The 17,895-nt window shown below is 36.8% G+C and overlaps 1 protein-coding gene across 2 annotated transcripts in view; it reads left to right on the top strand.

The window, feature by feature from the left end:
- The window catches only part of grik4 (glutamate receptor, ionotropic, kainate 4), a 334,582-nt gene that overhangs the window by 65,520 nt on the left and 251,167 nt on the right, over nucleotides 1-17,895 (top strand). For both annotated transcript variants that reach the window (XM_027999192.1, XM_027999193.1), the window contains one exon: nucleotides 15,448-15,640. The gene's annotated coding sequence lies outside the window, so the exon portion shown is untranslated. The remainder of the gene's footprint in view (nucleotides 1-15,447; nucleotides 15,641-17,895) is intronic.

Below are 17,895 nucleotides of genomic sequence, written 5' to 3'. Positions count from 1 at the left end.
CATGCTCTGTGTCACTGTGGATATTAAACACAGCTTCGACATTGTTGGCGGAATGAGTCGGATGCTTTTAAGACGTAAGGAATATTTTACAACTCTGTTGATTTACTGTTAGCAATTTGTGCACAACCTTCTTTTCAGGGTTTGCTAAAGAAATGTTACAAATGAAAATGCCCTCAAATGCATTTTGGGTGGTTCTTTTTCACAAAAGAAGAATATAGATTTATACTTTAACACAAATTGTTTTTTTTGTTTTTTTTGCGTATTATACTTAAAAGCATTTTATGGTACGTTTGACCTACAGGTGTTCTCTGGGAATTCAGACTTTGTTTTCTAAGAAGTAAGACATTTACTGGCAGATGTTATGTAACTTAGTTGATCAAATTACTGAGAGGCTATAGGAGGGAGGATGGCTGTCATGAAACGATGGGTTTGACAAAAAGGGGACATGAGAAGATCAAATGGGAAGGCAATGAAGTTGAACTCAATTTATTTTGAAAGTTCCCATTAATTTGTTAATTAATTCATCCATCCCTACATCTATCCATTGTAGATATGCATTTATCTAGGCAGAGTCACAGCCTATAGCTCATTTATTCGGCTTTGCAATAAGGATTAAAAGCTTTGAGACTGCCAAAGTGCCACATTTTGTGGGTCAGTTAGTAAATTTAATTGCTATAATTTTTTTTAATCCAAGTACTTCATAAAAATGATGTTTCCAAAGTGCTACATATACCAAGAGTCCCTTGTCTCTTGTCTGTATTACTCTCAGGGTCTGTGCATATGTGAGCACTGCATGTCTGTCATTAGTCATTAGTCTGATCTGTCTGACTAATAAACTTAAAATAAACCTCAAATAAACTGAGTATGTCATCGTTTTTCTCTGTAAATATGTCATTTTTTCTTGTAATGAAATTCACTCCAGGTATTGGCAGCAATCTGTGCATATAGACAACAATAATTATAATAATAAAATTAAACAATTTAGTCCACAAAGGAAGTTACGGGTACAAAATTTGGGGACACAAGGAACACACAGGAATGTATTTATCGATTTCTTCAAAAGCTTTTATAGGTAATGCCAAGATCTACTGAGCTATGAGACGTTCTTGCAGTTTTTCTTTCTTTGTCTGAAAACAAGAGTTTTATTGATTGCTGTAATATATGCTGTAAAAATAACCACATCATGAAATGCAAATTTCTCTGAGTGTTTTTGGGTAGAGGTTCAGTCCATTCTTCCCCCACTTGGGCTGAACAATAAAGTCCAAATGGTTCAGCATGAATTCAACTGACCAGAAGATTTTATCCCCATATTTCTTTGGCTTATCCAGATCTTATGCATGTAGCTGTAAGTGTGTGGACCTTTTCTAATATCAATCTAAATATGATTCTGTACCTTTTTTAAAAATGTGACTTTCAGTGTCCTCAGTTCTTTTCCTTCTCTTTACAGAAATTCATATCACATTTCTTCCTTATAAACTGGACATTTCTTTTTCAAAAGAAATGCGTCTAATTATTTTTTGCAGGTGTGTTATTCTGTGTGTTTGTACAAAAACAAGGTCACTATTTTTAATCTTGCCTGCTAAGCTACAAATGAATCAACTATAAACGAGCGCAGCCCCAAACTGTCAAAATTCATTAAGTAATTGGGAAGGTGACAAACAAGGCTAATGTTTTTCCCCTTTTCTCCCTTTTTTCAGGTGTGAAAAAGTTAGACAGTTTGTACCTTATTGTAACTAAACATTTCAGCAGCAATTGTAGCTCAAACATTAGGATCAATGTTGTTCAGCAAAAGGTCTGACACTCAATCCATGATGTTGGATAAGCAAAAAACACTGGATGACTAAATGATTATAGGTTAATAAATCTAAAGTTAGCAGACCTCACATTTAGGGATAATGCATGTTTTGTTTTATTATTTTTTTTAAAGCTTACTGTTGAGTCCCTGCAGGAATCACTTTACAGTTTCAACCAGTCAGCATCTGCTTTTAAATAAAATATTTATATGAATGCGGAGAAACTTAGAAACAAAGAAAAGTAGCTCACTATACCCTAAAATTCTCTACACTGCTTGTAAATCATAGCTTGCTATGTTGGTTTATTCCTCTGCGTGTACTTGAGTGTGGAGAGCCAATTTTGCATCCTTCCCATTAAATCAAAGGATCTCATTATCTCATTCAGCAGTCAAAAACACAAATCACTCATTCTCCATTGCACATTAAGTACAGACCCTAATGTAACAAATCCAGTCATCAGTGGAACAAAACAACAGCTGGGTGATTGCACTTAAAACACATTTTCATTTACCACAATATAACGCCATCATGACTAGGCCATAAAATTTAAGCCTCCAGGTCCAAATCCCAATTAAGATGATTGTTTGTGGTGAAAAAAGTCGTTATTTTCCAAAACACTAAACTTAATGGAAATGTGATAAAATTAAATGAATATATGAAATATTGCTCCCTACAGCATCGGCAATATTGTCTCTCACAGCGATCATTGATCTTTCTGCAATATGAAAGAAATTACAAAACATTAATGTGGAGAGTTTAATATGTACCTGTCTGGCAGACCGTGTACCTCACAACTATTTATTTATTGTCTACATGCATTATAAAATAACTTTCTGACAAATACAGGGAAATAAGGCAACAAAAAGGAAAAATATATTTTTGCTCAGTTTTTTTGTCTTATTTTTCTAATTTAAGTGTGTTTTGTTATGAATGTTGCCTCCTCAATGTATCCCATTACTAATCAGATGTGACTCATAATTAAGCTGCCATAGCAGGAAAGGGACAGCTTCGTAAAACTTGAGCTTTGTTTGTGGTTCTAATGTGGAACCCAATGATCCTTTTAAGGTTGAGGAAGCAGCTTTAGACTATTATGAATCATAACGTTTCCCTTTTGTTGTGCTTGGAAGAAAAAACAGCATGATTAATATTCTTCTCTGAAGAGCTCAATTATTCACAACGCCAGTCAAATTAGTATATTTTTAGATTGGAAAGTTTTAATGTAGAGAAGCGGGATTTCGGGAAAATATTTAAACGGGCTTTATAATGTGAAATCAACTTTTTTGAGCTTTATATTAAAAAACCACATCTCGCTTTGATCCCTCCGTGCATGTTTGAGAAATCATTTAATCTCCCGTGGTAACCGTTTGGGGTTTGGACAGGATATTTCAAATGTCCAAAACTGCCAACCATTGAAAAATATAAACTTGTACCATCTTTGACATATCTACAAAAGTAATGTTTATTACTGTCATTTAACGCACCTGCTTTCATGAGTCCTTCCTGTCTTTCATGCATGTGTCCCTTTTTCTTTTCTTCCTTCCCTCCTTCCTGCCTTAGTTCCTATCTTCCTGTCTTCATTCCTTCCCTCCTTTGTTTATTCCTTCCTTACTTTCTTCCCTTTTTTCTGTTTCTTGTAAGTGTCATATTTAAAGCCTTGCCAATGCAAAAATATCTATCAAATTAAGGGTAAACTTTATTATTTTATCTTTAAAGAGGAGTATAACGAACTGAGAACTTTGGACTCTTGCGTCTGGAAAGGTCTGAAGTAATTTCATTAACATTTGCAGGAACTCTATGAGTGACTATTTGTTTGAAATCCTGATCATTTCTCACTGATATTCTAAAGTTGATTTGCACTGATCGCTGTTAGTCGCTGACTACTCAAACAACCCCTCTTTTACAATTTGTTTTCCATTTCGATATGCGCAGGCAATTTTAATGTATATGCTTTTAGAGCATATCTGCACAACGTCCTTGTCCTTGAGCTGCCACTTGCTAGAGTACATGTGCGCACTCCACACACCCCCACACACACCTCCACACACAGGCACAGGGACATGCATAGGCACACATGTGTCTTTGCACATTCATTCGTAATTATGTTAATTTGATTTGCAGTAGGACAGCCCAGCAAGCATACAAGGCTTTTGACACCAAATCTTTTTACACATGCATAAACTGCAGTTAAAATTCCCTGCAGTCACTGATCAGTCTCATATGCATCTTCAAAGAACCATCCTTTCTCCTTGTCAGCTCGTCCTCATGGTCAAGCATCTCATCAATGTTGTCAGTTGGTGTCAAATGGCAGCGAACAAGGTGAGAAGAAAGTGAAATAAATAGAATTAATTATGATTTCTCAACATGAATCGGTGAAAATAATAGGTACATTTTGAAATATGTTGTACAATGATGAAAGAAGAGCATTATTTAGGTCATGGGACTCAAAAATCACAGACAAATTGCTGCTTTTCAACAAAATGAAAACCAGGAAGTGTCTGAGCAATCAAATGAGAATAAAATATAAAACCCCCATAGCACTCATTCAAATTTCACCTCACACTATTTAGTAACAGCACAGAGCTTTTTGGAAATCTAACATTCTAATAGTTTTTTATGATGTCCCCATGAATAGACAGTTTTGAAGACTTTGATAAATTGATAAAGTCAAACCAGATATATTTATCTCTCCTGAGTTTTTCATTTTGAAAACTTTCTCCTAGAGTGATTAATAACAATAAGCTGTGCTTGCTTAAATTACGTCAGATACTGATGACTACTTGTAGTAATATTAAGGAAGCTTTACTTTGCATGTGTGCAATAAAAGCCCACACCAAAGCCTCTTTTTGGCATATTGATGGGAAAGAGCCGTACCTGTAGGGGTCTGAACAAGTACAAGTCTTTTATTTTCATTTGGTGACAACTAGATTGGTTTTGGTGGTGGTTATAACTCAACTGCTGATGTTGATGGGTATGAAAAGGGCATTTGAATCTTGATGTAATATTGGAAGATTTTCTCTCTCTCTTTTTTTAACCCAGTGAAATATCTGTGGCTTGCAGCCTTGCCAGCAGCAGGATTTCTTTGCAAAACGCATCCCTCTGGATGTAGTGCTGTGTACCATCTGCTTTCATAAAACCTGTCGTCGATTATGCATATATATGTGTGTGTGTCCTTAGGGAGGAATGCAACATTTCAGGTCATGCATTATAAATTACCATGAGCAACTGTTGGAAAAGCGGGCACTTGCTGTCCTCGGGTAAGGTTAAAGCCCAACAGGATTCAAAGGGATGTTGCTTTTGTAATGCAGGGCGTCCGCTAGACAGAAGCAAGGGCAACAGCGTAAAGGGGAGGCCTAACTTTACTAGTCTCAGTATAACACTTAGCCAGTCTGGATAAAATAAGCCTCTATTTAATGCTTCCTTTCTTGTCAAAACTACCTCAGGTGTACATCTCCGTTTTTCTGTAAGCCTCCAGCATTGCATCACTTGGAGCTCAGTCAGAGAAACCTCCATACCCAACCTTTAACACAATGCTTTCTGGATCCCTTTTTACAGTCCACATGGACTTTTATTTCTCCCTGATGCTCTGTTTCAAATTCTGTCTTTCTAAAATTTTATTTATTTGTTTTGCTTTGTTGAATCCCACCAAGTTCAAACTCTGCATTGTTTTCCTACATCTCACCAAGAGGGCCATGCTAAGCAAACACGGCATTTGTTGGCCAGAAGAAAGAGAGAGGTAGAGAAACAGTGGGAAAAAGAATGTGCGCAGCTGCTCTTTGGTGTGTCTAGTGCAGAACCGATTTAAGGCCCCAGGCCACAGGAAGAAGACTGCTCTACACTCCAGGCACGTCCCTGAAACTAGCAGCAGAGGAAGCACTACTGCCATTCACCACCATCGACTGCAGACGCCTAAATGAGTCTGTTCTGTCCTGCAATGCCCGACGTGGCAGTCTGCCACTTACTTAGCCTCTCCAGCTCGCAGTATGCCCTGCCCCCACTGCCTGCTTTTTTGCAGTTCATCTTTCCTTTTTCCCCCCCCCACGTCTTTCAGTCCATCACTGTCGCATCTCAAACTTTGCAATTTTCATGTCTTTCTGAGGAACCCGCCATCCAGACTGGCAGACCTTAGTCTAGTCATGCGTTTCCTGTCACCATTTCTTTAGATTTACACTCCATCATGTCCGGCTACAGCTCTCCCATGGGTCAGTGTCCATTTATTGAGGTCAATTTGTTGCAAGGTTTTTGATCACAGATTGTTATAAGGTTTACAAGTACATAATCTGTCACCTAAAAGTACATACTTCGTACAGAAGTATTAACTAGCAATGATAAGAACAAAATATGCATGGCGGTGTGGGTTATTGGAGAAAAAATTATTTGGTGGGGGGTTTGGTTAAGTCTCTGTATTTTTCATGTTTCTGATATCCCTTTGTGACCTCTGAAAATGGGAGACGAGCGTAGCTGATGTCGGATTTAAAATAGTGTGACAGGTTGTGAGCTCTGAAGGGTTCAGTGGGCCTTGCAGCTAGCTTGACAGCTTTGCGCCGTTTCCTGTGGTGTGCATTCGATTCAGCTCTTAACTTTGGGCCATTGCACAAGCCAAAAGAACATATCTACTTTTGAGATTATATACAGAGGTCACGATTAAAGAGAGATTTTAGATTTCTTGAAGTGGGGTTCTGTTGAGAAGTCATAAGTTCTTGGCATCATGTCAAGGTCCTTTTTGTCAAGACCAAGAAGGACTTCGACCGTGTTCAGATTCAGTTAAATCGAAACCCCTTTTTAGACAATTATGAAAAAAACCTTCACCTGGCTCATCAGATGCCCATCGATGCAAATTCAACACATACCAAGAATTGTATTGGAAACATCTTCTCCCCATCTTGCCGTCATGGTCTGAATAATAAGCTAAATCTGAAATACTCCTACTGATCATCTAGAATAGATTTTAATCAAATCTGTCATTTATTTTCAAAGCCCCAGTTTAGCAACAGCAGCATCATTAAAGTAATCTACATGTCTGAGACGGTAAATTTGTCCTATTATACATAATGCTGCTAATTTGCATCATACTTCAAATGTATTTCTATTTTCGTATATTCAAATCATCAATCCTTCCTTCAGCATCTGTTTAAAAGAAACATCACTATTAGTTTGTACGTTTTTACATACGTGACATTAATTGTGAAGTGTGGCTATTTAAACTGAATTAAAACTGAATTTGTGGACAGAGTTAAAGAGATAATATACGAGTGAACGAGGCAGCCTACAAAAATTCCAACAAACTTTTGTGGTTGAGAAAAAAACTCAAAATCTTTAATCCTAGTTATTTAGTTATTCTACCAAAATTGGAGGAAATGTAAATGAACATTGGATGGAGAAAACTGATGCAAAATTCGGAATCTCATTATTGTGGGATTTAGTGAAGATAATTGATTTTGGCAATCGTCACAGATGTAAAACAGTTAAAGTTTATTTCTTATACAGTTTATAAACTCAGTTTCTATTGCTAGTATGATATTAGGTCCTTATGACCACTGATCAAAATCTCAATGAAAAATAGCAATTTGTGTAGGAAATGAAACCTCTTTTGAATTTTCAACTAATTAAGCTTTAATGTTATTTTATAAGACATGCCTATTTTCTTTAAAAAAATAAAGTAAACACTACAGCTCTGAAAGGAATGGATTTTGTCCACACAAACTACACAAAATTGTTTTCCAAGTTTTGCTTGCTAAAATACATTTTGAATTCTAGTTTTATCTTTGTGTTCAGTTTTATATTTGATTCTTAACAGAAAATATTTCACAAAAATTGGAATATATATTTATTTATATATATATATATATATATACTTTAATAATCTATAAGAGAAACATGTTTGCCCTTAACACACCAATCTAAAAATGTAAGAATGTACCTCAATTTTGAAGGAATCCCTCAATTATTAAAAACTTGTACAAGATAATTTTAATGAATCGTAAAAAAGTAGGATTGCTGTTGCTTTTTGGATGCACAGTAATGAAAAACGTACACCGGTTTACTAATTTCCCACTTCACCTGCAGCGATTCTTAGCTGCTGTTTTGCAGTTGTATTTATTTCACGATCAGCTACAGGAAGTAGTGGTTTTGCTAAACCAAGAACAGAAAAATCCATATAGCTCCACCACCCTGTGCGTGTTACATTGATTTTCTTGATGAGTTATCAATTTGCATGTGTTGTATTCCTGCAGCAACTAAATTTGCACAACATTTTGAGGCTTAAATCAGAGTAAACCTGTTGAGGAAAACATTTTTATCAAGCTGTTTTTAAAAAGGACCGTTTTTTACAGCTTAGAGGCAGAGAGCAAAATGTATCTAGTTTAGGCACTTGTGACTTTTATTTGAGGCATAAACAAAATTTTATGTCGTTCTTCAATGTGCATGCATGTTTTCACGTATAAATACAACCGCAAACATCCGTACACATAAAACAGACATTTATGTAAAAGAAAATGCATATGCTGCAAAACAATTTCAGTCAATTTGGTGTTGACAGCTTTGATAAATGTCCGATAGAAAATCAGTTATTTCGTAATTTAGCAATGAATAAAAATAAATAAATTAGTTTCAGTTATCTGTGAAATATGAAGTTCTGTCTATCATGCCACTTTTTTCTCAGTACTGTTCTAATCAATCACGCAGTCTTAAATGAACACTTATGCTACTGATGCATCCCTTATTTCTTCATATCAATTAAATTTTTGTAACTGAAGCCGGTCTGGTGGTTTTTACAGTGTAATTTAAAGATTATCACCCATCTTACTGCGACTTATTCAATCAACATGACATTTTCTTGCAGTGGAGTGTTTGTCATGCCAGAAACAGCTCACACACTGCCAAACACCAGAGATCACTCGGCGTTCTTTTTTTTTTAAGCAGAGAAAATTAAAATAATTTACCTTTGCAGAGAAAATTTTTTTTTTTTACAAGATTTCCAACAACAAAATGATGGACTGTGTAACACTTTAAGCTATCATTTGTGGCCAAAATACGTGTTCAAACAAATAGGTGTCTTTTATTGGCAGCAATAGGGAGTGTTTTTATACTAATAGCAGTTAACAAGGGTGTATTCAATTTACTAATTGGCTCTGCTTGTAGCACTTCATTAATGTGATTGCTTGGTGTGCTTGTGTCGCCTATACACCGACTCCACAGACTCATCCACTGCTGAGCATTTCGTAGTTGTTTTTTATTTCTTTTTGTGTCCAAAAGGTGTGTATAATGAATAACTAGTGCCTCGGAAAAACTCACATTACAATCGCAAACATTGATGTATTTTATGAGGTTTTATGGGAAAAACCAATAAAGTATCTCACAAATTGTGATTTTCCAAATGTTTTTCTGCAATGGAAGATCTGTAAAGTGTGGCATGCATTTGGAATCAGCTCAACACATCCAGTACTCAAAAGAGCCACCTTTCTCAGCAGTTACAGCTGCAAGTGTTTCAGTGTCTCTCTGCCAGCTTGGTACATCTACTGAGTTGTTTTTCATCTGTCATTTGTGTCTTTTTAACTCTGTGCTTCCAACACCTTGTTTAATCTATATTTAATGTGAGATTTTCTCAGATCTCACCTGTCAAAAAGCCAACTTGCTGAATAAATGTAACCGATATTAGTAGTAAAAGATCATCCTTTTCGAGTGACGTCATGACATCAAAACATTTACTGTTTTCACATGTTCATTGTTGTGTAAATAACATCAGGAGAATCAATATTACTGACTTACTATGACTACATTGTTTGCGAAAAGTGTCATTTCACCCACCCAAATAACTAATTTCAGATGCTTCAATCTAGTTCTACTAAAATAAACTTGTAATGCTTCTTATGCATATAAACTGCAAGGCAGTTTCATTCACTAAAATCTGTGGGGAAAATTTAGGGATGGCACCAAGGACCTCAAAGGTCCTGAACTTATTTCAACAAAACACCTTTGGGATTAATTAATTCTCGCAGCATCAATATGCTGCTATAAGAAAGGTTCCCATAAACACTCCTAAACCTGTGGAAGCGTTTCCCAGAGAAGCTGAAGCTTTTTTAGTCACCCAGTTTATTGAATTAGCCATTTGTCTTTCTTCATGAGTAAACACATCAGCATTTGATTCTTCTGAGCATTTATTTAGGGGGTTTTCACTCTCAAATTACATGTTGCTGACTTTAGACTGTTCAGACATTATGCAAAGAGCTGTAGTCCAATTGTGCTGTGTGTTGCTTTCTTAATGGTTACTTTAATTCTCCTCCTCATGTTTTAATGGTTGCTCTCCAGTCTGGGTGGGCTAATATTCCTTTGCAACACTGTGCATTAAGATTTGATATATTAGCTCTCTGAATCCTCAGTTTTTAACTTAGTTGAGTAGCTGTTTTTGTTTTCAGACCCAAATAGAGTTGTACTTTCTACAAAACGGTAATAATGCTACAGTGGTTGAATGAATTTGGCCAGATATAGGAAGATTGTTGTTAGGAAACCTCTTCTTATCCTGGATAAAGTCAGAAAACCTATACTAAAAATGGTAATACAAATGGACCTCAAGTAATGTGATTTCAATCACATGTAATCAGGGGGAAGTAATCACTTGAAATGTAAATATATTCACTGGCCACTTTATAAGGTACAAAGTTCAAACTCTGCATCAGATCTGGGAAGAAAGGACGTTTAATTAAATTTTGCTCAGCATGGTTGTTGGCGCTGAACAGGTATATTTCAGGAGCTACTAATATACTGGTCTGAAAAATATAACTCATCCAGTCAATTGTTATGTGATTGAAATTGGCTTTTTAAGGTCAGAGGACACCAGGTTATCCGTTCAAGGTGATAGAACGATAACAGTAGCTCAAATAAGTATTTGTTTTAATGAAGGTGTGTTGAATACTAACTCTTTAAACCATGACACAAATTGACTACAGCAGAAGACCACACCAGGTTCCACTCCTTTCAGCTAATGGCAGGAAATGGAATATACAATTTACACAGACTCAACAAGAAAAACGTTCCTAGGTCAGATAAGTCTCAATGTTTACTGTCTGAGCATTATGTTAACTTCACATCCTACGTGAGTGACGTTGCTGACTATGTGCCTGCCTGATGATGGAAAGGGAGACTCGCATCATCAGAAGTGCAGCAACTGTGTGACGAAAACCAATCAAAATCTCTGACGGACTGCTTCCAACACCTTGTTTAATCTATATTTAATCAATTTCTGCAAGATGTCGGCTGGAATCTAGCAGTAGATTCCCGCTCCTGATTCTGATGAGAATGTTCAAGACCTAAAAGGTCACAGAGTGAAAACATTGTGGTGACCTATGAGAAAGACAGCAGTGAGAAAAAAAGCTATCAATTTATTTTCATTACATCATTTAACAACAGTTTTGACATTGCACTCTGTTCTAATAGCATACAACTGCAGTATTGACACGAGGTTTTATACTTATTTTTTGCGAGTATCTAAGCGAGCATTGCTCTTATAGCTTTGGATCCCATGAATTGTATAGCTTGATATTAGCGCAGTTCTTTATGCCTGTATGAAATGTGTTTTTTTTTGTTGTTTTTTTTTTAGAAAAACATGAATGCTTAGTCATGCAGGTTTCATTGTGCAATGATCAGTCTTGAATTAAGTCAGGAGTCTGAGCAATCATGTATTCATAAAAATACTTTTAAGTTGATATTTTGTTTATTTACCATTGTTTGTTTATTATTTGTAGTTTTTGGTAAATTAAATCTCAAGATCTTTACCAGTCTTGATTACATGGAACCCAATGGCTTCCTCTGATGCCTTGTGACAGCAAAGATAAAGTTTATCTGATGTGTTGACACTGCATTTATGACTAGCCAAATACAGTGTTGCTGCTGATGTTAGTTACAAAGATTGATTTTAATGGACAGAAACGTAGCGGTTTCAGTCCTTTGGGCAATGTTTATAGAAAATAAGTTATGTGTCTTTGCTTTTCACGCAGCAACCTGCAACCTAAGACCAAGAAAGATAAAATAATTGCGAGAAAAGTCGTAAGGAAGACGGGGTCGGGGAGCAAAGCATGGTGAAGGAAACAGTCAGCAACAATATCTTTATGACTTCAAGTTTACGTTTGTCAGCACTTCTGAAGTTTCCTTGTTGTTTTTATACACACTGCCTAGAAGAGAGACATTGATTTCATCTAACGTTTTATTCTGGTATTACTATAAATGATTTTGAAAAACACATTCCATAAAAAAATCTTTATTAGAGGCAAGTGGATTTTACAGCTGAATTAAAATGTGCTCTGAACAGAACATTTTTCTCCCATCTACTTCAGCAGGAATTTTTAAGCTAAATCATGCCTAGATGTTTATATTGTTGTTCCAAAAGGATAGTACAGTCTCTTTTTCAAAAGAATATAAGGTTTGACTAGATTTCCCAGTAAAAAGGATCCAAAAATGACCTTACCACGAGGCGTAGATGGTTGGGAAGCAATCAAATCCAAGGTACCGGCCTGTAGATGCTGAGGTTCTTTGGATGTTTAGTCTTTGATACTGGTACTACACTGGAGGTCTTCCGCAGTTGTGGTACTTTCCCCAGATTCAGGCTCAGGTTGAACATGTATCCCATGATGCCACACAGAGCAGAGCACCTAAGGAAACTGCAGCTGATGCCATCTGGACCTAGTTCATGTCGTTCATCCACCAGTTTCAGTCTACTTTGAAATGGTGTTCAGGCTCTTCCAAACCACTGAACCTCCATCTTCTCTCTTTCTTAGATGTTTTTTCATCCCTAATTTTCCTTTGAAGTTACAATGACTCTCTTCTTCTCTTTGAGGAGAGGATTTATTTTTGGGGTTTGTGCACAGGTTGGAAGATGACCCAGACTGAGATCTAAGCACCCAAGGGGAGGGAGAGATGATCTGATGGCATACAATGAGTCCAGTGTTTTATTGTCTTTATTAGCCTGGCTCATCTTGTCATACATATGATATTAAAGGGATGTCTTGGTTTTGGAATATTGACATCTCATTTTTCCAGTGAGACATTGCAGATCATATGGAGAGGACTGAAAAAATATATTGCTATTCTTGATGCTGCTCTTGTCAAATGATTTTTTTTCTGTTCATCACATTTCTTCATTCTTCTGTTTTCTTTGTCCTGAATTACATTACTGCTGTCAGTACAGAGCTTTTGATGGACAACTGAGTCTTTACTGAAGGCAATGTCATAGCACATGTACTCCACATGTAGCAAGATAATCTGAGAATCTGTAGACGTTCTTCAAACTCAGTTTTCTGGTGCACTTTACACCTCAGACAGAAAACTAGACTGCCACATGACACAACAGAACCAGCTCGTTTTGTCAGGTTTCAGCTGCCCACCTGCATCTTAAGGGTAAGAGACAATCTGTTGAGGACAGTAAGGGTAGTGCTCTGGTTTTGCAGTGTAGTACTTTTCACACATCACCTTCTAAAATCAACGTGGCCACTGTTTGGCATGTATAAATTAACAGTAAGGAACAGAGGCATGGATATGTGGACTGATGTGCAAAATGTCTAGTGTTTTTGTTTTTCAGGAAGTTTCACAACTCCTATCCTCTTCTTGACACTGAATATAACATAGAATAAGAAAGTGGTTTTAGAGTAATGTAACAACAAAATCATATTTATTTTTAGGATTATTCAAATTTGCCCTGTACAGGACTGGCGACCTGTCCATGGTGTAGCCAGCTTTTCACCCAATGATTGCTGGTGATGGGCAGCAGCCTTCCCGCAATCCTGCATTGACAAGCGGGTATGGATGGATGGATGGGTGGGTGGATGATTAAATTAAATTGAATTCTACTGAACTATATTTCCACTTTATTTCGATGGGGTAGAAGTTCACATGTGATAATTCCCCTGAAGACTCAACCATGAGATGAGCACAGGCCTGGAAATGAAACATTTTTTCCACCAGCAAATTTTTATTGACTATTTGTCCAAAAGGTCACAACAAAAGTGAGAATTTCAATAGCACTAGAGGCCTCGTTTGACCAGTGGTCATGGTTAAAAATAAAAAGAAGCCTAGTATAAAATGTTATCTCACATGTGCTAAAAACATCTTCTCAATCCCCAAAACTTTGGGGGAAATATTTTGACCAACAAGTAAAAAGTGGAATATTTTTGAAGTGGTGCATCTTATTAAATCAAATGTTAAACTAAGACAGCATTTCAGGATATGAGTACATGCTCTTAGTTGATCTGTTCAGAGATTAAAAATTGAGGGAGTTCTGAGTTGTGATGTATTTCATGAACATGGGGAAATATGGAGGGATTGGTGCATCTCTAATTATAAGCTACATGTATTTGGTTCTGCAGTACCAGCTGAGCGTTCTGTCCAGGATGGTTAGTGGTTGTAAGATTTTCTCAAAACAATGACCAGCAGAAATGCTAGACCTTAAACTTTTGATTGCTTTGAATAGAAGAGGCCCTTAACATTTGAGGCAATGCATCTTCAAGTAATGAAGAAAGGAAGCCTAGTGGCCTCCTGTTTGTGCCCTTTTTGAGATTTGATATGATCCAAATTAAACATCTAATAACCTCATTAATGAATAATTCAGTATTTTCTATTTAAATCTCAATTTTTGAGTGCCCCTCACTTTTCCGGACAGCTGTTCATTGAATCTACTTGATGCCTGGTGAGTGTATTTCTGGCGACTTTTGGAAATGCAGTAATGAATCTGAGGTCGTTTAGATGATCAGTGCTCATATTTTGGCAGGCCAGATACTCAAATGATTCATAGATTAAAGGCGAGATTCAATCACTCCCTCATTTTTCAAGCTGCCCGGGCAAAGCGTGTGTGACTCAAGATTTGCACGTTAGAAGATCCCTTTATTAATTTAGTGAGAAGGTAAAGATAGGAGTTTTATGCGTGTAGAGAATCTTAACATGTGTCGCAGCAGGTTCTACACGCCTTCTGATGATTTCACCCCAGTGCTAATTGACAGGGTTGATCTCCAGGGAGAACTTTAATTCTCTGCTGAGTTCAGGCGCCATTAAACTGCAGTGACATGAGATTAATGCTCATCTTGTTAGTGACATTTGCTTTCTCATTTTCTGTAGAAACTGTCTTGCAATGCCATCCGCTGAGGGTTGTGGTGAAGGATGAGTTTCAGAGGCTCTTTCTGAGGAATGTGCAGTGACAATAAGAAAAATGTTAGATGTGCTGTTTAAACAGGAAGGGAATCTGGCTGAGTAAGGGACATGCCACAAAAACCAGGCCATCAGCAACACAGCACTGTGAACTTTAAAACTCTGGTTTACAAGGCAGATCATGAATTTGCTTTGTGGTTGATAAACGACCGTCCTCAGCGTTAGTGATCAGGCAGCGGAAGAAGATGCTGCACAAGAAATAGCAAGCCTCCGGCTATAAAGATTCATGTGGAATTATACAATTTATTTTAAAGTTTGTCATATAAGTTGCTCTAAGACATATTTTTTTATGAATGCTGGGATTTATTAATGCTTGTACAGTGCAAGTCAAAGTCTTGGACATGCTTACTGATCCATTTTTAATGAATGACTATTTCCAAACCTTGGACAACAACTATGTGCTTTATGAAACATTCTCTGTTCTTTTCAGACTCTAATTTTGTATCTCTTACTTTCTTTCTTTTCACAGGGATCCTGCGAGCAGCACCTCACCTCGAAGAAACCAGACTGTGTGTACATATGCACACACCTCTGCAGGTGCTGGCTCGCACTATATGTGTACGTGAGATGACGAGAAGCTAAGTGACTACCACAACCACCTAGATCAGACAGCCCTCTGTGCTGCAAGATGGATTAAAGCCCCACATCTCAGGAGATCAAAGGTAGGAGCGGATGTTTTGTAATCAGCAGCCACTCACCTGTTCTTTTCAATGACGGCATGAAGAGAATGAAGCGGGGAGAGGAACTGATGAATAACAATGAGCTTAAGGACAAGGTCTTCCTGCCATCTGTGAACTTTAGGTTTTGACGTTGACGCCTGTCAGCTGTATGCATGCGAGAGGAAGTAATGAAAGTTTTAAGAGTATTAAAAGTGCTGCTAAAGCAACATTGGCAATAAGGTTTCCTCCTGCTGCTTCAGAATGCAATTTAAATCCGCTTTAATAAACCGAAATTATGTCAGAGTCTAACCAGACAGTTACAGGTTTTGCCAAAGACAGTCAATCATACAACCATACTGCATTCTGTTTATCTTGAAAGCCAGAAGTCAGATATACATTGCATTTTGCAAATTTCAAGACATGGATTTGTTTTTTGTTGGGGACATTGACCAAACTAAGATGAGTTTTAGCATTTAAACACTTAAATTACACTGTCCCTTACAGATTCTATAAAGTATTGAATGGATGATTAGTTTAGTGTAGAGATGTACAAAGGAATTGGCTGATGGCCAGACTGTTGATTATTCAGCTTGATTGGCTTTGGCTGGTGTAAGTGCACATAAAAAGGATAATTTTTTCAATAAGTTAATGTACCAAAATAAGCTCTGCCAACTCTTAGTGATACAAACGCTCTTTTGGTGTGGAAGATGGTAGTAAGTGAAGAGGCCTTCATTTTATGTGTAAGTAAGTTGCGCAATTATTCAAGATAAATTTATTTTAAGTTAATATTAAGTTTTGGCACTGACATATAGAACCTACGTGCTTAAGTGAATGCACGTTTTGAAGAATCAGTGAGTAAAGATGGCAGAAAGAGACCAGCAGGAGCAGCAGCGGTGTCCCTCTGTATGAAACGTCTCATGGTGGGCAGCACTGTTTTTTACCTGATGGCTTTTAGTGTTAGATCCTCCATTTTGACAAATGCTCTGTCTGTTATTTTAAGGGAATGCTCAAAGGAAGGAAAAAAAATAAATGCACTGTTTCTAAATTCAATAAATAATCATTGAATTGTTGACCAAAATAGTCTTGATCACAATTTTCTATAACTACAAACCCCAGTTGCATCAACGAGATATAAACTGAAATCAAAGGAAATTAAGGAAAACGTAGGAGTCCGTGTTCAGAGTCATTGATATTTGACCTTTGGATGAAAGACCTGTTTACAAAAGGGAACAAAAAGTTGTTTAATTACCTGAAGAGGAAAGCGAGTCTGTTCAGGTTTTGTGAAAGCAACAGTTTGGTTGATAATCTTTCAATAGGAGGAATAAAATGTAAAAATAAAAAAAAAAATAATAAAAAAACTCTCCGGGTTGCATGATGTTGCATGGTGAAGGCTGACAAAATTATGGCGAAGGCAGCACACCATACAATACACACTAATGCTGTGGAATCGATAAACAATTAGAGTTTGTCTTTGTGTTCGTCTGAAAAAAGTAATTAATGGAAAATAGGAAGATTATGTGCCTTGTTGTTAATTCTGTTGACAAAGGGTGAGTAATTTGGCTCTTTGTAAAAGTGATTTTCTTCAGATTTTGGCAGAGCTGTTCTCTGACTTTCTTGAGAATAGTCCTCATGTGACTCATGTTGCCTTAAGATTCATCATTTAATAACGTTCCTGGTCACATTGTGCTGTAATTGCAATAAGTGTTTTATCAAATGAAACATGGCCCTGCTCTGATCTAATGAGCTGGTACCAAATTTGAATTTCTATTATTTTCTGTTTTGCTGTCATTAATTCAGTTGGGTTGTTTAATTACAGAAATGTGTATTTTCTCTAAAACCAGTGGATATCGCAGTTTTATGTTTGCAACACTGCTCTGCTGATTTTAAGTAACAAAATGTCTCTTTAATTTCAGTCTTGGTGTTGGAGTAGTTAAGTCGCTTTTACTGGCAGCTGTAAAATTTTTTCTTTTCTATCAGCTGTTGGAAGGAGGGTCAGAGGCTGAGTCAATGTTGCCGGTAGCATTGTAGCATAAAACATTACAATATCAAATGCTGTCTTTACAGTGACTGCTATGTTAAGTAGCAGCGTGACGATGCCTTCGCTCCTGGCATGAATAATTGATGACTGCTCACAGCAGGGGGGATAGAAAAACATTCAGTGTTGTTGTCATGTCATCTTAAAATATTGGGCTTTTTCAAGATAAATTACATTCAACTAAAATAGGAGGGTTAACAAAAACTAGATTAGAAACTAGGTT

The sequence above is a fragment of the Xiphophorus couchianus genome, chromosome 18, assembly GCF_001444195.1.
Source record: "Xiphophorus couchianus chromosome 18, X_couchianus-1.0, whole genome shotgun sequence".
Taxonomy (NCBI): domain Eukaryota; kingdom Metazoa; phylum Chordata; class Actinopteri; order Cyprinodontiformes; family Poeciliidae; genus Xiphophorus; species Xiphophorus couchianus.
This window is presented reverse-complemented; position numbering and strand designations above follow the sequence as displayed.